Source organism: Arvicanthis niloticus (genome assembly GCF_011762505.2).
Source record: "Arvicanthis niloticus isolate mArvNil1 chromosome Y unlocalized genomic scaffold, mArvNil1.pat.X SUPER_Y_unloc_4, whole genome shotgun sequence".
Classification (NCBI taxonomy): domain Eukaryota; kingdom Metazoa; phylum Chordata; class Mammalia; order Rodentia; family Muridae; genus Arvicanthis; species Arvicanthis niloticus.
The window spans coordinates 1,239,613-1,260,893 of record NW_023045021.1 but is presented as its reverse complement, the minus strand read 5'-3'; positions in this window follow the sequence as shown (position 1 = coordinate 1,260,893).

The window sequence follows — 21,281 nt, the reverse complement described above, 5'->3', positions numbered from 1 at the left end:
TAGAGTAGAATGTATTGGTAGACTGGGATGGACAAGAATGAGAAGGTCAATTAGCATGGGTAAGGAGATTGCATTGAGGGAGAGAGTACAGGGAGAGATAGTTGGAATTGACAGGCATTTGATGCATGATGTGAAAACCTAGAGCAGTGATCATATTCTAAAATATGTAAAGGTGAGCCTAAAGCCTAATCTCCTATTAAGGAAAAAGACTGATTGCCAATTGGCCATCTCATGTTACCAAACAATGCTACCACTACAGGTACTAAGTTCCATTCCATAGAGTTGTTAACCATGGGGATACCATGCAAATCTCCAATCAACTGAGGACACTGTCAAAGACAATGGGCTGTTCTCTGCAAACTGACTCTGGGGCTCCACTGCTGAGGAAAATACCAACACAAATCAGTGATCATGAAGAAAGCAAGCTGTTGCCTACACAGGGCCATCACTCACACTTTCTAGTACCTTTGTTTCAGGAAGATACTCTGGAGTCTAACAAAAGAAAAGTGTTAACTCTAACCCAGCAACAAAACCTTTGTTATGAATCTTTTCTGCCTGCAAGACTTGCTAAGTTAATGTTGTAGAGAACTTGTGGGAGTGAACAAAGAGTAACTGATTTCACTTAAAGTGCATTCCACAAGATGAAACCCATACAAAAGACTGCTTGTCTCTGCCCAGTTTTGTCTTGCATTGACCCTGGATTCCCCAGAGATATCCTGGAGGATCCATGGATTCCATAACCCTAGGTAGGAAGACCCACACACTGCCCTAAACCCATGGCTGGGTGCTGAGAGCACTCAGATTCCAGGGGGTACACAACCCCCTCCACCCCTGCAGAATAGCACTCCCCATCTACTCCTCTCCCAGATCTGAGGCCTGGACCAGACCTCTGCCCTGTCTGCTCTTGTGTGGACCCTGGATTCTTCCCAAGACATTCTGGAAGGTCCACTCAACACAGAGCCAAAGAGGAACAACTGAACTCAGGGCTTCAGACAGCATATCCTGAGATATCCTAGAGGAGACACTGCACTCAGATTAGTGGGCACCTTATCTTGAGACATCCTAGAGGATACACTTCACCCAGAACAGCAGACATCTGTCTGGTCTGCTACCTTGGAGGCACCATATCCTGAAACATCATAGAGGTAACACTGTATTTAGTGCAACTGGGGAAGATCACAGAGACATCTGGACCCTGAGAAGATCAGACACAAGCAAGATAACTGGAAAAGCAGGCTTTAGTTAGAGACAGCAAGTACAGGCAGCACTACAGTTAACAAGATGGAGAAAGTCAAGCACAAGAACGTAAGCAATAGAATCCAAAGTTACATGGCATCTTCAGAACACAGTTCCCCCATCATAGCAAACCCTGAACACCCCATCACACCACAAAAGCAGGATTCAGAGTTAAAATCACTTCTCATGATGATAATAGAGGACTTTAAGAAAGACATAAATAACACTCTCCAAGAACTTAAGGAGAACACTGGTAGACAGAAAAACTTTTAAAGAGGAAGCACTAAAATCGATTAAGCAATTCCAAGAAAACACTACCATCAGGAGAAGGAATTACACAAAACAATCCAGGATCTAAAAATGGAAGTAGAAAAAATAAAGAAATCACAAAGTGAGACTACCCTGGAGATAGAAAACCTAAAATAAGAATCACAGTCATAGACACAAGTATCACCAACAGAATACAAAAGATTGCAGAGAGAATCTCAAATGCAGGAGATACCATGGAGAACATTGACACAATTGTTAAAGAAAATGCAAAATACAAAAAATCTACTAACCTAATATATATAGAAAATCCAGGACACAATGAGAAGGCCAAACCTAAGGAAAATAGGTATAGATGAGGGGGAAGACTCGCAACTTAAAGGACCAGTAAATATCCTCAACAAAATTATCAAAATCATCAGATCCTAACACAGAGGCCTATACTCAACAAAATTGGATAATCTAGATGAAATGGAAAATTTTCTAGATAGATACCAGGTACCAAATTAAACGAGGAGCAGACAAATCATATAAACAGTCACTAACTCCTAAAGAAATAGAAGCAATCATTAAAACTTCCCACCAAATACATGTCCAGGCCAGATGATTTCAGTGCAGAATTCGATCAGAACTTCAAGGAAGACCTAATACCAATCCTCTTCAAGCTATTCCATTGAATAGAAACAGAAGGAACACTACCAAATTCTTTCTATGAACCTACCATTATGATCATACCTAAACAATAGAAAGACACAACAAAGAAAGAGAACTACAAACGAATCTCTCTTACAAATATTGATGCAAAAATACTCAATAAAATTCTCAAAAACCAAATCAAAGAACACATCAAAATAATTATCCATCATGATGAAGTAGGCTTTATCCCAGGAATGAAGGGATGGTACAAAATTCAGAAATCTATCAATGTAAATCACTACATAAATTAACTCAAAGAAAAAGCCACATGATTAACTCACTAGATGCTGAGAAAGCTCTTGACAAATTTCAAAACTCCTTCATGTAAAAAGTTTTGGAAAGATCAGGAATTCAAGGCCGATACCTAAACATAGTAAAAGCAATATACAGCAAGCCAGTAGCCAACATCAAACTAAATGGAGAGAAACTTGAAGCAACCCAACTAAGATCAGAGAGTAGACAAGGCTGCCCACTCTCACCTTACCTATTTAATATAGTACTGGAAGTCCTAGCTAGAGCAATTAGACAACAAAAGGAAGTCGAAGGGATACAAATAGGAAAGGAAGAAGTCAAAATTATACTATCTGCAGATGATATAATAGTATACTTAAGTGACCCTAAAACTTCCACCAGAGAACTCCAAAACCTGATAAACAACTTCAGCAATGGGGCTGGATATAAAATCAACTCAAACAATTCAGTATCATTTCTCTACTCAAAGGAAAAACAGGCTGAAAAAGAATATAGGGAAATGACACCCTTCACAATAGCCACAAATAAAATAAAATATTTTGGAGTGAATCTAAACAAGCAAGTGAAAGATCTGTATGACAAGAACTTCCTGTCTCTCAAGAAAGAAATTGAAGAAGATCTCAGAAGATGGAAAGATCTCCCATGCTCTTGGATTGGCAGAATTAACTTAGTAAAAATGGCCATCCTGTCAAAATTAATCTACAGATTCAATACAATCCCCATCAAAATTCCAAATCAACCCTTCATAGAGATAGAAAGAGTAATTTACAAATTCATTTGGAATAATAAAAAAACTAGGATACGGAGAACTATTCTCAACAATAAAAGAAGTTCTGGAGGAATCCCCATTCCTGACCTCACACTGTACTACAGAGCAGTAGTGATAAAAACTGCATGGTATTGGTACAGAGACAAGCAGGAAGATCAATAGAATAGAATTGAAGACTCAGAAATGAACAAGCACACCTATGGTCACTTGATCTTTGACAAGGGAGCTAAAACCATCCAGTGGAAAAAGGTCAGCATTTTCAACAAGTGGTGTGGGTGCAACTGGAGGTCAGCATGTAGAAGAATGCAAAGTAATCCGTTCTTATCCCCTTGTACAAACATCAAGTCCAAGTGGATAAAGGTCCTTCTCATAAAGCCAGATACACTGAAACTACTTGAACAGAAGTTGGAAAAGATCCTCGAATACCTAGGCACAGTGGAAATGTTCCTGAACAGAACACCAATGGCTTATGTTCTAAGATCAAGAATTGACACATGCAAACTCATCAAATTGCAAAGCTTCTGTAAGGCAAAGAACACTGTCAACCAGACAGATTGGGAAAAGGTCATTAGCAATCCTAGATCCAGTACAGGGCTAATATTGAATATATACAAAGAACTCAAAAAAGTAGACACAAAACAATCAAATTACCCCATTAAAAATTGGGTACAGAGCTAAACAAAGAATTCTCAATAGAGGAAACATGAATGGCTGAGAAGCACCTTAGGAAATGTTCAACATCCTTAGTCATCAGGGAAATGCAAGTCAAAACAACACTGAGATACCACCTCACACCAGTAAGAATGGTTAAGATCAAATATTCAGGTGAGAGTAGATGCTGGCAAGGATGTGAAGAAAGAGGAACACTCCTTCATTGTTGGTGGGGTTTCAAGCTGGTACAACCACTCTCGAAGTCAGTCTGGCGGTTCCTCAGAAAATTGGACATAGCACTACCTGAGGACCCAGCTATACCACTCCTGGGTATATGCCCAGAAAATGCCCCAACATATAATATAGACATATGCTCTACTATGTTCGTAGCAGCCTTATTTATAATAGCCAGAAGCTGGAAAGAACCTAGATGCCCTTCAACAGAGAAATGGATACAAAAATATGGTACATTTACACAATGGAATATTACTCAGCTATTAAAAATAGTGAATTGGAGAAATTACTAGGTTAATAGATGGAACTAGAAAATATCATCCTGAGTGAGGTAACCAACTCACAAAAGAGTACACATGGTATTTACTCACAGACAAGCGGATATTAGCTCAAATGTTTGAAACAACAGAGATTCAACTAACAGACCACATGAAGCTCATGAAGAAGGAAGAACAATTGTGGATTCTTAGGTCTTTCTTAGAAGGAGTAACTGAACTCCCAAGGGAGCAAATATGGAGCAAGGTGTGGGACAGAATCTGAAGGAGAGGTTGTAAGGAGGTCTTTCCACCTGGGTATTCATCCCATGTGCAGTCACCCAAAATAGATGCTGATATATATGACAGGAAGGGAAAGCTGACAGCAGGCTGATAAGGCTATTGCTTTAGATGTCCCCCAGAGTCTGACATACCCAGGGGCAGATACTCACAGCTAACCATTAATCTGGTAAAGGGTTCCCAATGGAGAAGTTAGAGAGTAAACTGAAGGAGCCAAAAGTGTTGCCCCCATGTGGAGAGCAACAATACCAACCAGCCAGAGCTCCCCAGGGTCTAAACCACCAGCCTAGGAGCACATATGGAGAGGCACATGACTCCAGTTGTATATGTAGGGGAGGAAGGCCTTGTTGGGCATAGGTGGGAGAGGAGATCTTTGGTCCCATGAAGGCTGAACACTGAATGGGGGGCGGGGGCGGGATCTGAAGGTGGGGAGGGGTGAGTGGGTGTTAGGTAGGTGCACATCTTCATAGAAGTAGGAGGATGGGGGATAGGATAAAGGGTTGCTGGTTGGTGGGGCAAATGCAGTGAGGGGATAAAATTTGAAATGTAAATATTATATTCAATAAAAGAGGGGGGGGGAAGCAGCCAGAACCAACATCCTTAATAAAATGTCAGCCCTCTTAAAAAAAACTCTGTTCTTCTATAATTTTCCTACATAATGTTGGTTTATCACAGTAGTAGTTACCTAGTGTGAACATTGCAGTAATAAAGATACATTGCATATATGTCAGTAATTGGACTTAGAGTCTTTTGAGTATTTGTCCGGGATTGTGACAGCTAGGTTTTATAATAAGTCTACATTTGAAAACCTATGTAGTGATTTACATAGTGCTATACTAGTTTATAAGCCACAAGGACTACAAATAAGAGAGGAAGAAGTCAAATGATCTCTATTTGTAGAAAATATGACCTGTGCTTTAAAGCCTTCAGCAGAAAACTCATATAAACATTTTCAGTAAATAGGAATAATACAAAATCAACATTTAGAAGTCAACAGCTTTTATGTATGCCACCAACAATCTTTCTAAGAAAGAAATAAAGGACATAAAAGTCAATTCTTAATAGCATTTTTTTAAAAAATAACATGAGCTGGTAGTTTTCTGATTGGTTAAAGCACTTGCCACACAAATGTAAGGACAAAAGATCAGATCTCCAATACTTAAAGTGAGTGAGTGTGGCTGCTCACCTATATTCTGGAGAGTTAAAGACTGGGAAACCCAGGGACAAGCTGGCTGGATAGAAAAGCCAAACAGTATTTCAGTAAATAATATATAGACTCATCAAAGACACATAACATTAATATGTAGAAACTTCAGGCACATGCACATACAGGCAGATACAGCCATACATATGTGCAACTACCTACATAAAAACACATTACACATACATGGCATTAACATAAACCTCCAGTCACACACACACACACACACACACACACACAATCATAAATTAAGAAATATATATATATATATATATATATATATATATATATATATATATATATATAGATAGAGAGAGAGAGAGAGAGAGAGAGAGAGAGAGAGAGAGAGAGAGAGAGAGAGAGAAATACACATGAAGAGGAGTTACAAAAAGATAACCGGAAAGGAAAAATTAAAGCAGGATCCCTGAGATGGTGTATTCTTGTTTTCAGAACTCTCTGACAAGAAAACTACCAGGAAAGCACCTGGGTGATCATCTAAACAGGTCCAGTACTGGAAAGAAAAGAAATCCAAGGCTTACTAAATATCTGAACCAGACTTTGTTTAACTGATTTCCAGTCTCAGGCTTCTCCCATCATAAAATAGAAAATTTACTAATGTGGTTGTTGACAAGGGTTGGTCTTCTCTGTCTTTCCAGTGAATCCAGTTGTTTATTCATGCAAAGGAATGAACTTGGTAATCATCAAAACAACAGTGAAAAATTCTTTTAAAAATATGCAATAAAATCAATAAAGCATATGTATGTGAATATGTATATGAATAAAAGCATATGCATGAATGTGCTGTAATGAATCTGATTTCTTTGTAGTCTGACCAAGAAAATGAATAACTTTGAAAAGCTCGAGAAAAGAATATTAATCACTGAAGTAAATGCTACAATATATACTATTTTGTTATTTTAATTTTTAAATTTACTATGCAAAAAAGTTATTTAATCTAAACAATTTTATAATGTTAGTATTAAAGATATTATTTAGGAAACATTCAAATGTGTGTAAAATAATACACAGAAATCTTAGGCAATCATAAATCAAGTAATGTCATACATGTACATATAACCACTACTCAGTTTACCTTGATAGATTAGGTGAGGTAAACATAGTCACTATAACTGAAATTGATAAACTCATTTAGTGTTGACATTAGAATTGCCAAGTTAATTCTCAAAAGGTATATATTATCTAAATTGATACTAATAATTTTCTGTCCATTAACCCTGCAGCAAGTTCTTCATGCCTAGCAGGTTTATTCTGGTATGTAAAATAAGTCTCTTCAAAGACTGTGAAAAATCAACTAGAAATTCAGATAAGCGAACCAAAATTATGACACGTACTAGCATGGGGATAAGGACTGTGATTACATAAATAGTCAAGAACAGTATTTACCACAGATTGAAGAAAAATAATGGATTTCCTGGAAGCAGATAGATGCCTTTAAATGAAAATTATTTGGATATATTGGCATTAAAAAAAGAAAGTGAATGTTTAACATTTGGAAAATACAAGGAGAAAGAATGTTGCAGAGCACTAAAGGAATTGCACAGTATTATAATTAGATAATAGAAAAGTGCTTATCTGCTTCTAAACTACACAAGGGTTATTGGCTGTGTAGCCAGAAGAAACAAATTATTCACAAAATAAATCAAATAAAGCAGAGAAACAAACAAAGCCCTTTTAACCAGCAAGATCAAAATGCTGCTCAAATATTTTGGCAAGGTGTGTGAATACCAAATCAAGTTTCTCTGTCAGTAAAATCGTATCTTCATACATATATTCAATTTTACACATGTTCACTGTACCATCTGCTGTACAAACATGACCTTTCAAAGAATCACCTTGACTAAGGGTTTCAAAAATTATTCTGTGCAACGATGCTCCAGCTATGTCATTGGAATGAAAGCAAATGGCCCAAGTAGAATCACCAATATGAGCCAGTAGCCTATTGTGCCTTTAAGAGAATTGTGTGCCCTTCCAAACACAATCCTAATACATAAATGTTATAAGTACTTGCTGTACACTTTGACAGGCAAAGCAATTACTTAAGACCATAGGAGCTACATTCAAGAGTCTGACAGCATCTGTGTTCTCAATCTATACACTTAGTCAAACACAGATAAAAGTATCAACTTGCATCTATACTCTAAGTAAACTAATATTTTGTGTTTATTTTCCAAATAATACCTATAATAGTATATAATTTGCACAATAATAATATTGCAATATGTATTATTTAGTCATTTAGAAATGTCTTTCAGCATCCAGAAAGACTAAGAGTTGTCATAAATTTTTCTAGGATATGTCATCTTTACAATACAGAATAATATCTGTGGTATCATTCCATAGATTTTAGGTTCTATTCAAATTCTATCACTTCTTCTTTCCATAGTACAATACCAAAGTGATTGTCTGCTCCACACAGTCTCTGAGGAGCAGGGTTCTGGATCAGCATTTTCCATTCAGTTACAAGGCCCCAATAGACATCATTGCAACACTGATGGCCTCCAGTTAGAGGGTAATATACTGGAGCAAGAGGGACTTGAGAGCACAGTCTTCTCAGCATCCCTTGCACTTCCAAATCATGATGCTTCTTTAACAATTCTTTGTCATGGCCTCTGACAGTGGCACCAGACCAGGTAGCACTCTGGATTCTAAGGAAGAGGGTCCTCAGTGTTCATCCACATTCAGAAAGCTTGGATGATTGCCCTGCTACTGCAAGCACTGCTGCCAGCTGAAACACCTTGAGACAGGCCCATGCAGGTCCAAGGCAGACACTCTGGAGCTTTACTTGATTCTATAGAACAATGGTCATTCTAGTTCTCTGCCTTTTGCCTCCCAGACATATCCACCATTGTCAGGAGAGAAATCTTCTCTCAAATGGTCCTGCTTAACTGCTTTTTTTCTGTATTTTACCCTTGGCAAGTACATTCACTGTCTCTTCAAACAATGGTAGCTTATTTCCCATTTCTGCTGTCAAATTTGTTAATGATTGAAAATGACAGACATGTGAACAAAGGCCAGCGAGCCTCAACATGGACTTTAACCTCTGAACATAGACCTTCTGTTTCTCAGTATCCATGGCCTGGGACTCCCTTCAGTGTCCACCAACCAAATATTCACACTCTACCCCAAGGGGGCAAGCAGTTGCTGAATTTCCAGACTCCATGGCCTGGACGGCCCCTTCAGTGTCCCCCAATGGGGGAAGCATTTGACTAGCAAAGACATGAGGGACTTTGCACCTCATGGTCTCATTAGACTGACTTGTCACAAGTTCAGATGCCCAAAGCACTACGAAGACCAGATAATCATAAAACTAGATGCTAAGTTACAGAACACCTACAAAGGAACTCTGGCAAATAGTGTAGCAGTTTTTCATGCCCTAAAACAGCACCTTCTATTGGATTCACTGGGGAGGCACTCAATAATTTACAGTTGTTACTGAACATCCAACTGCAGCTTAGAGCTCGTGGCAGTGGACAACCCATGATTAGTCTACATTAAGCCCAAGAAGACACGAGAAGGACCCTATATCCAACATTCCCTAGATGGTCAGGATCTAAAATTTTATTGGCACAAAGTGCTATGTTAGAACCAAAGAGGACTTTGGCCACAAAAGTCAAGGAAATAATTCCCGATATTTGGCTATACCAAATATCAAGATCACTGTATTACCTAAGCATCAGAGACATTTCTATAGGAGCTGATAGTAGCATATACAGAGATCCACAGCCAAGCATTTAGGAGAGATCAGGGAATTGAGTGGAAGATGAGGAGGAAGGGTTGTAGGAACCAGAGGGTCAAGGACACCAGAAGAGGACAGCCCACAACATTAACTAAGCAAGGTTCATAAGGGTTCAAGATAGAACCACAGATCCCCTGTGTGTCTTCAGTAGGCCCTCTTCATACATGCTGTGGTTGTTTAACTTGTTATTCTTGGACTCCTCACAGTGGGAGTAGGGATGTCTTTGACTGTTTTGTCTGTTTGTGTGATAGTTTTCCTCCTAATTGATTGCCTCATCCAGCTTTGATAGGATAGTTTATATTTATGCTTGCTCTATTCTGCATGTTTAGTTGATATCCCAGGGAATCCTGCTCTTTTGAAAAGGAAACAGTGGAGCAGTGGATGAGAGGAAGAAGGAAGGCGAAGGAATGATTAAGAAAATTGAGTTGGGAAGGCTGCAGATGTCATGCATTTATGACAGAAAAATAAAAAATATCAATGTAGCCTTAGAGGTTACACACATGTACAAGGTTTAATGTGACCAATGTCTTTGACCAAAAGGAACATACATTTCTTTTCTGCCAAAGGTTAAATTTTATATACTCTTTTGAATATTATTACTTCATACCTTTCAGCATTATTTCATGCATTGGCAACTCATTTCCTTATGCATTGGGACAAATCAGACCTAAGCTACTCTAAGTAAGAGAGACTTCCATTTTTAACCCAGATGGCTAGAAAAATATCCTTATGATAGAAGGGACCTCATACCACACTGATTCATGGTTCCAGAGCCCACAACTAATGTTATGTGTCTTTATGCTGATAATCAGTCATAGTGGAAAATCTACCCTTCATAACAACCCCTACGTAGCTGATGATAGATTTGAGATTACAGAAAGAATGCCTATGAGACTGGTAGATGTACTGTAATATTGCTTCCAGCCTGCAATGTAACTTCCAAACATATGTCTATTCTAGACTTTGAGAATGAATAGAAGCTGAGTGGTATTGGGGATGTTCCTGGTCACAAGGAATTACTTAATATGTCTCCACTTAACAAATTATTATGAAATGCTTTCATTTTGTTCAAGAGGGTTTGTTCCTGGCTGTTTGGCTTCTCTGTCTGACACTACCACTCTAGTGCCTGGCACAAGAGACTTTCTACTTCTCCTCAAAAAGGTTTCATCTCTAAGCTTTCTAACCCAACAGGACGGGTTCCTACATTCTTTTTGACTTGAAATGCTCTTGGAAGATTCCACATTTCACCAAGACTGTCCTCTCTGGTTAGAAGTCCAAGAAATACAAGCTGGTCCAGAAAATCAAGTATAGCCTTGAGTCCAATTACTCATAATGGTGTGGTTTCATCTACACACAGATCTGAGTAGATGAACCCAAAACTGAAGTGTTAGTCTTGTTTGGCATAGCTATCCAACCTGTCCAAAAATAATGTAATTGCTGCCTGGATTCTCAAAGTTTCTACTAATAATATGAACATCCTAAGCTGTAAGGAACTGTAGACTGAGAGGACAATAAACGTACGGGTAGAAGTTATTATTAAATTTATTATCATTAAATAAAGATAAATCAGTATAGAAGACACCATTCTGTTTCTATGAAGCATTAATACCATAAAGAAAAGGAAAATGATGAGAACAATTGGTTATGTAAAAGCTTTCTGATGTGACAGCAACATGAATTGACAAGCAATTTCTTTAGTACTGCACATGATGTGAAAACAACAGTGAACTATTGTAGTTGAAGTCTACAAAGTGATTTGCCATTCAACTAAATAATTAAATGTCTTTAATTTTCTGGCCTCCATGATTGATTCTTCCTGGTTTAAGTTTAAAGTCCAAGTTGTTTCTCAAACAATTTATGTTCATAATTAGCCATTATATTCATATGACGATGTAATTTTAATAGGAATCTACTTAGCTTGGACTCTGTGTGAACATTTTCCTGCATTTGAATATAGAGACCATGGTACATAGATTCAAAATTTTCTTAGGGTGATATGAAACTTTGGGAAAAGTAGAGTAAGGAACAGGCAAGATGGCTAATGGTCATCAGCTATTGGATTAGGGTACGTGGAATGCCTTATTAGCATGGAAAAACATTTCAGGAATCTCAGTTACTGAGTGAAAAGTGTTTATAAGAAAAAATAAAATCGATACCATAATCGAATTAAGAGTATGTGATGTTCATCTGGTAGAGAGAAAAGTGGATGTTTTCCCCAAACAAGCTCAGTAAAGAAGAAATCCTGCTATTTTAAGGAGTCTCCCATATTGCATTGATAGTAGAAGATATCCAATCACAGTGGGCTTCAATGTAATTTAGAAGAGTTTCTCAAATGTATATGTGTGTATTCACACACAAACACGCAAACACACATACATATATATATATATATATATATATATATATATATATATACACATATATACAATAAACTTTAATGATTTCTTGAAAATAAAGAAATTGCCCCTTCCCTGAGTGCTGAATTATTTCTCACCCATTGTGTGAGAACAAACGATGAGTGACTAGACCTGCTGAAAAGCATAATATTTTGAATAACATTTATTAAATTCCTGCCCATGTTTAAAAATTTATTTTATGAGACCTTGACGTTGTTTCAGGATAAGCACAAGTTTACAAAGTGGAAGATTCTGTGTGGTTTTATTTGTCTATCAGTTTTTCTCAGAATCTCCTTCCTGTAGCATAGCTCCCAATTGCATGAGTAAAAATTGTAATAAGCTCAATAATTTTAATTAGAAAAGTTTCCTTTTGTGAGAGCATACACATATGTGCATGCACAACACAATCAAAAATGCCAAAGCTCAGAGGCTGTATTATCCACAAGGAGTCCACCTTTCTTTCCTGTGGTAGCTTCCCTATGGTTGCTTTTCTGTTTAGCACAAGGGAATTTATTAATTTCCCTTAACCTTGGAATTGGTTATATGAATCTATACAGCTTAGACTCTGTGCAAACGTTTTGCATTTGTTTGTCAGAAGTACTCTTTTATGTGATCTTGGCCTATAGATATCTGGTAGCTAAGACATTTAAAGACATAAGTGTGTTTGCAGAGTACAAGAGGCTATAATTACATGATACATCAGCCTCAGGATATTCAAGTGAAAGTTTAATTTAAATGAGTAGGTAATTTTAGTAGGTTTATGTGAATGTAGGAAGTAACTTCCAGGAATCTTCAGGCAGGTGTTGCTGAGACAAATCCCTCAGCTCAAGTCTTCTGATGGAGATGCTTCATGGTAGCCACAGGCTTAACTCTGCTCTTTGGTCTAATTAAGCACATCTCACACAACAGCATAATGATGTTGATGGCTGAACGAACAGCTGTCAGCATTCCCAATGGGAACACATGGGTTTTGTGCCTTCTTAGCAGATCATTTTTTTCCAACAGGAAACGTTGGTGGAAAATCAAGGGTACTTTCTCCATAAAGGTCCACCACATGGTTCCAGCTCCCAGTGAACTTTGCAAATAATAATTAGAAACAGAAACAAGATGGAAGTGTTGCAGCACTCGATCATAAAATCAGAATATGGGGCTCTGATCCAGCAAACTATAATAGCTACAGAAGTAAAAATAAGGACAATGGGCTGCATAAAATTAGGTAATATCATAAGATCCCAAGCATACTCAATTTCAATTGAAATAGTTCAGTTGGAGTTCATAGCGCTGTGTACTGGCATTCTGATTATTTTACCTTATATGTTAACTTCTTGATAATAGTAAGATTTCCAAAGTCCAATGTAATTATACATAGAGCCTTGTGGTTAAATTCCCACAAATGCCAGTATCTACACTTTTGATTGAGCATTACCAAACTTATAAAGGCTTTGATTAACATTTTAAAAAATGTATAAAAGCAAAAAGGAAAAGACGGCATGGAATAGTGGTTTTCTAGGGAAAGGAAATGGGAAAGGGGGATGGCATTTGAAATGTAAATAAAATATAAAATAAATAAATAAAAATGAAATACATGAAAATACAATAAAAAGGTTGAAATCTTTAAAGAGGAAACAAACAAATTTCTTAAAGTTATACAGGAAAATATATTTTAACTGGCAAAAAATAAATCAAGATCTGCAACACCTGAAAGTGAAAATAGAAACAATAAATAAAAATAGAGGAATTTTAGTTTAGCAATAAACTAAACACAAATAAAGGTAATCATAGAGATGGAAACCTGGGGAAGAGAGCAGGAACAAGAACAAATAAAAACATCACCAACACAATACAAGAGATGAAAGAGGGAATCTCAGGCATAGAAGATACAATAGAAGAAATTGATAATCAGTCAAAGTAAATGTTCAATCTAAAAAATTCCTGACACAAAACAGCAAGGAAATCTGTGATATTATGAAAAGACCTAAGCTAAGAATGATAGGAATAGAAGAATGTGAAGAGTCCCAGCTCTAAGGCCCAGAAAATTTTCTCAACAGAATCCTAGAGAAATCTTTCCCAGCCTAAAGAAAGCAATGCCTATAAGCATACAAGAATCGTAAAGAACAACAATTATACTGAACCAGTAAAGAAAATCCTCCTTCCATATAATAATCAAAACACAAAATCTACAGTGCAAAGAAAGAATATTAAAAGCAGCAAGGAAAATGGGGCAGGTAACATACAAAGGCAGACCTATCAGAATTACAAACTTCAATTCTCAACAGAGACTGTAAAATCTAGAAGATCCTAGACAGATACCCCCCAAAAAAATCAGTCAAAATAAATGATGAAAACAAGATATTTCAAGACAAATCCAAATTCAAACAATATTTATCAACAAATCCATCCAAACAGTTAATACTAGAAGGTAACCTCTAAACCAAGGAGGAAAACTACATCCAAGAAAACACAAGATATAAGTAATTCCATACCCACAAAACCAAGAGAAGTACACAGTAGACACACACACACACACACACACACACACACACACACACACACACACACACACACACTAACACTCCTGACATTAAAATAACAGGAAATACACATTGGTCATTGATATCTTTCAACATTGGTAGACTCAGTACACCAATGAAGAGATACAGGATAATAATATGTATGTGAAAACCGGATCCATCATTCTGCTGACTTAGTACTTAAAGGTACTTTCTCTCCATCCTGATAATCTGAAATCAATGCTAAGAACCACAAAATAGGTGGAGAAAAATCTCAAAAGCTGTCTTCTAAACTTCATACATATGAATGGTCTGCACATGTGTGCACAAATGCTCTCTCTCTCTCTCTCTCTCACACACACACACACACACACACACACACACCACTTACAAAATAAATAAAAAAGACATATAATAATACAGAATTCTCCTAATTAAATAATGAAAGATATTCCTGGGAATCATAGTGTTGAATTAATTCTAGGGGAAAAAAGCAGGCAGCATGACTTTCAAGGTCTCTGCCATTGGCAATATTCATAACCTGGTCATGCCAGATTTCAAAGCTATTTCATTCAACCTGAGAAAAATGTAAATATTTATTCAGGTCTTTCAATTTTGAAAAAATAAAAATGCTCAATTTCTTGAAACCTTACTTTTAAACGAGTCTAAGTCCAGGACTCCTTGTTCTGCAAGTTGCAAATGTCCTCCACTATGAGCACTCCCTTTGTCATACCTGGAAGTCTACACAATCCAATGCTGTTTTGTTTCTTTAGTTAAATTAAAAAGTCCTTGCACATGGCTTTATAGAACTACCAACTGCGTCACTACTTATAAGCACAGTGTGAATTTACAGGGTAAGTTTAGGAACAGAAAATCAAGATAACGAATATCAAACATCAATTGATTTCTCTAGCTACAAAAATAGTTTATACAAGTGATATGAAATGAAAACTTTTGTTTCTTCAACACAGACTAGAAAGCTATTTGTGACAAGCCATTACCTTCAGTAAAAGTCTCTCCAATCAGGTCCAGACCATGAGGTTCCTTTATACATTGATAAGAAATTCAAAACAGCATGTGCACCTCTCTGGGACCTGTATACAGAAGGATTGAGAGGGAAGGCAATCCTCAATTATATAGCAAGTTCAAAGCCAACTGGGACTACATGAGACTCAGTCTTAAATCATAAAACAAAACAAAAAATACATGAAATATATTAATGTATAAAATGAACTTCTATCAAAAGTCTCCAAGTTTCACATATTGCTAGATAGTGATATGCATTTTGAACAAATCTACTCCCTGTTGTCTGTTTTATTTAGTTTTGTTTTTGGTGAGTGGTATAGGAAATGGAATGCAGGACTTTTCCCATGCTCAACAAACACTTTCAACTAAACTATATACTCAATCAGGTCTGTTTATGAGAGATAAACTCATAGAGGGAAATAGTGTTATCTTAATTAACTTTGAAATTTCACACATCAACTGATGAATCTTGAAAGTATATACCTTTATATCTATATGCCTTTCATATAAATCTATCAAGTCTATAGTTGCCTCAATTGCTAACCCAGGAGTACAGACATAAGTAAAGATTCTAGATGCTGTGTGTGCCCTATATAGCTTGGTGAAAAAAATCTTAGAAAAAGGGTCTTATCTTGTAAGACTAACAATGACCATCAGGCACAAAAATGTGCTCTCTCTCTCTCTTTCTCTCTTTCTCTCTCTCTGTCTCTCACTCTCTCTCTCTCTTTCCTTTTTCCTTCCCCCTCTCTGTTTCCCTCTCTCTCTCCCTCCCCCTCCACTTTTCTTCTTCCCATCTCTCTTTCCCTCTCTCTAAATCTCCCTCCCTCTCTACCCCTTCCTCTTCCTCTCTTCTTCTCTTTTTCTCTGATGTGACTGTGTGTGTGTGGTGTGTGTGTGTGTGTGTTTGTGTGTGTGTACATATTCCCATGGTTAGAACCAACTCAAAACAGCTCTCTTTCTCAAGATTTTACTTAGCATTATTTGAAAGAGGTCATTTTTAGTATAATCACCTAAGATAATATGATTAAAAATGGATTTGATAACTAAAAGTTTTGGGGTTCAAAAAATCAAAACAACCTGAATAGTCACAAGAGTCGGGCAAAGCAAGACCTTTATTTGGATTAGGTAGCAAAAATTGACCAGTCAGGTACAACAGCACAGAGTCAGGTGCTGGGCCTTCGACTATTCATCATAATAAGTATACAGATGGCAATTTTTTATTGTACTCAGGCCCCTACTGATCCATAAGGGTCACAGAACAGATTCAGGAGCTGACCTGTGACTCTGAAGGGAAATTGTACATTATTTTTAAAGGATGAGATCACAAAGCCAGGGGGAGTGGGTGGGCTGTAGCATTGTCCACTCATATTTTGACACACGGAGTTGAACAAGGATGTAAGCATTGGTGACTAACCCTTATCTGCATCACATGCTTTTCAGATCCTTGATTAATAGTATTAGTGGTCCTTCTAGTGGACTTTTGGTCCTTCTGGTGAACATTTGGTGCAGTAACAAAGGAACGGAATGACTACCTGTAGTCAATTAAGTCATAACAGGCAATACATTTACAACTTGGGTGTCTTAGTTTAGATAGAAGGACACTTCACTCTTCACATTCTTTACTAGTTGACAGCCAAACATGAAACACCTAAAAAAGCAGGATAGGAGTTGGTGCAAGAGCTTGGAAGCATGAACTCAGTTTTGACCCTGTCAGCAAGATGGAGATTGTTCCTGAGATGACTCAACTCAGGCACTTTTTCAGGAACAACCAAAAACATAGAAAGTCTTAGGATGTAGGTCAGTTGGCAGAATGATTACCTAGTATGCACAAAGACTGGGGTTCTATTTTTGGGACCACATAAACCAAAAGAGGCATACATGCCTATAATAATCCAAACACCTGGGAGGTAGAGGCAACAGGAAAAATCTCAATATTATCCTAAGAGCTATGGAGACAAGAAGAAACCCTGTCTCAAAAATGTCCTAAAGTCAACACAATGACTCTGTGTGTAAAGGTACTTATAGTCAACACTAATCTAATCAGTTCAATCCCTGAAACCCACAGAGTGGATAAAGAGAATCAACTGTCAAATTATCCTGTGACCTCCCAAAGCACACCTTGATATGCATGTATGTGTTCATGTGCACACACATAAATATACACACATTAATACATACAAATTTTAAATTTCTTATGGACTCTATAAAAAAATCTACTAAAAGTAAAAATGGAAGACAATCATAGAGTATATAACCAATGCCCAGAAACCTGCTGTAGGCCTTTCTATGGGAAGATTGCATTTTGTATTTGACTGTGGGGATTGCAGCAGGAGATAATAGGGATGAAGAAAAAATATTCAACATGCTTCTCCTTATCACCAGAAATGTTAAATTAAATCTCCCTTGAAGATGGGGAGATCCAAGGGTCTGGTTCATAATCCCTCCCCCAATTTGTGATTTTTCAGAGAGAAATCTATGGATTTTTCAAAGACCTTCAACTCTTCCATGCATCCTAAGGATTTCTGGGAACAACAGTACAGGCAGAGAAATTTCTTATCAACAAATCTCTCACCTTAAGTATAAAAATTCACTGAAAAGACATGAGACAGCTGCCCATCCTTTATAAGAGTTCCCTTTTCAGGTTTCTCTATTTGTGTTTTGTTCTTCTATGTCTAATAGTGGTGCATAATTTAACTGCATGATTTAATTATTTGCCAAAGTTCAAAAATGCAAAATTTTATGTATGAATAATTACTGACACAGGCAAGCAGTTGTTATTTCAGAATAAAGAGCCAGGAGCTAATTGTGCTTGCAATTACTTAATTGAAGGTGTAGCAAATTCTGAATTTGTTTTACATTCAAAACAGATTTCATCCTTTTAAATTAAAAAATAATTTGAAATTTAAAAAGTAAATATAAGATTTTATAAGCCATTGGGAATAATACCTAATTAGAATGTCAGTGAACCATTTGGAGCAGATGAGATGGAGCATTGGATTTTTGTTACAGCTGACAGATTGTATAAGATTGAAAAAAACAGTGAAAGAAGACATGGGAATTTTTTTAATGTGTTTCCAGAAAACACTTCAAGGCCAACTTTGAGTTTCTCCTTTCTCATATCAAATCTTCTATTACTTCCATGTAAGAAGGCTGTATAAATACAGAAGCCTACTTCTGATATAATGGATCTGAGTACTTCACACAGAAATATTGTGAAGATACTATTAAACAATGACACCACATTTCTAGATATTGTCACCTGTAAGATGGCAGTTCTATTTGTAAAAACATGCAGGAAAATGGAGGGTTTTAAATTTTTCTTCAATGTAGGTTACAGCTAAACGGCCAGTCTGGTATCTGTATTTTAGGGTAAAAATAAGTAGCCATAAGTCATAGAATTATATATTAGGTAAAGAGGAGAGAAGAGAGAGAGAGAGAGAGAGAGAGAGAGACAGAGAGAGAGAGAGACAGAGAGACAGAGAGAGAGAGAGACAGAGAGACAGAGAGAGACAGAGAGAGACAGAGAGACAGAGAGAGACAGAGAGAGACAGAGATAGGGAGGGAAAGAAAGAGACAGAGAGATCACCTATGGTATAAAGAATTTAGATAAAACCAAGTTCCAAGAATTAATCCCTTTAATATAGAGAGGAATAGTCAGCAAGCAAGAGTAACAAGGAGAAGGTTCTTAGCCAGAGGAGGCAAAAGGGAAATGGTTAGCAAAAGAATCAGCATTGGGAGTAAATGGGGGATTTGACAAACTGCTGGTTTTTATTTTCTTTGGTAAGACCTGGTTCCATAAAGTTGTAGGCATGGAGGCTGCACATTTGTGTGTTAAAGAATATTGTGAGCAGGGAGAGAGAGAGATGAATGAATGAAGACAAGGGATCATAAATTGAGTAGAGAACTGTCTTGCTAGACGAGAACACATGGATATCAAAGAATGATGTATTTTAACTTAAGGGACATGAACACCATGCTTGCATGCTGATTGGAACTGGTAAAATAGAAAGGTGGATTATGGTGCTGCCGAGGGACTTACACAGAATGGAGTGATAACCAGAATGTACATAAAGATATCACTCACTGTTAGGAAGTAAACTTCTTTTAGCATGAGGAAGGATTGAGTACAGAAGGTGGCCAAAAAAAAGTTCCACTGAAGAGATTCTGAAGCAACTCCTGCCGCATACTTCTGACTTCTAAATTGAACATAAGGAATGGAAGGCACAGGGAGCTTGAGGAGAACTACCAGGAAGTCTGAGCATGAGACTGTAAAGACTCAACGCATGAACCTCCTGAACAAGGAAGAGTAAGTGAGACTACTGAAGCTTGTGAGCTTATAAGCTATGTGATTTGTTCATCAACATTTGTGCTTATTTTTCTTTGTATGGAGACTCTGAGAGTAGACAAATGGATTTATCCAATACTGGCTACTTGTTCCTCAACTGGAGAACAGGCAAGGAGGGCAAAAGACTGACTGTGGTAAGAGAACATAATGTCTGAAAAGGCTGAGAACAGAACACATGGGAAATATTAACTTGAAAGGTCACAAGGGAGGCCACTGAAGAGCTGCAATTCCTATACTGTACACGAAGGGGCAAAAGATGACCAGAAATGAGTCTGACCACTTCCTATCTTGCTTGGGACTCTTGTGTCCAGAGTATCTTTGGCTCTACTGCCCCATCTAAACACATCTTGAACTTCAAAGTGCCTGGAGATACTTACTAAGCTGGAACCATTGCTGATACCCACCCAATGGCTTATATGTGGTGTGGTGTGGTGTGGTGTGGTGTGGTGTGGTGTGGTGTGGTGTGGTGTGGTGTGGTGTGGTGTTCTGTAGTGTGCTGTGCTATGATGTGCTGTGCAGTGGTATGCTGTGGTAGTCTGTGTTGGTGTGGTAGTATGATGGTATGGTATGGTAGGCAAGAACAGAAGAATCTGTGAGCATCAAGAAACAATGGGAACCTTCTTTATCTGTGCTTGTCTTGAGTTCCTGGTCCATGTGTAGGGATTTGACAAGACTCCAACTTTAAAATAAGCACAGAAAGCACACACTGTGTGTTCTTGGACACCACAAGCTATGGGAAGTTGTTGTGAAGATGAAATTTAATTTATATTCTGGGCTTAAAAAGCCATTAGACTTTTGGTTTGAGCCTGAGACCATGCTATGTAGCATCACAGGCTGAACCTAAACCACAGCAATCCTGGAACCCAATGTGCAGAGCCTTTCCAATGTGTTCTTGCTGATGAAGGGAGCCACTAGCTAGTAAATCTTCCCTAATGTCTTCTTGTCAGGCCTAAGATGAACATGGGCTGGTGAGACAATATAAAATCTACTCATTTTTGCCTTTATCTCTCATTCATTTACTCTTTACCTTTTCCTTCATGCATGACAGGAGAAGAGACAAACAGGCATGTCCTAGATCAGTGATTCTCAACCTTCTTAATATCGTAGTGACCCCCAACCATAAAATTATTTTTGTAATTTTGCTAATGTTGTGAGTGGTAATGTAAATATCTTACATGCACATGGTCTTAAATAGCCCCTGTGAAAGTGTTGTTCTAATCCCAAAGAAGTCAAAACCAAGAGGGTTGAGAACTACTCTTCTAGGTGACAGATGGGAGAAAATGGCAGAGTCAGGCAGATATCTGAGAATTATCTGGGTGACTGAGAGTCTGGAAATAACTGTTCCCGAGAGAAGAAAGTACAATGATTAGATGAGGGAACCAAGAGA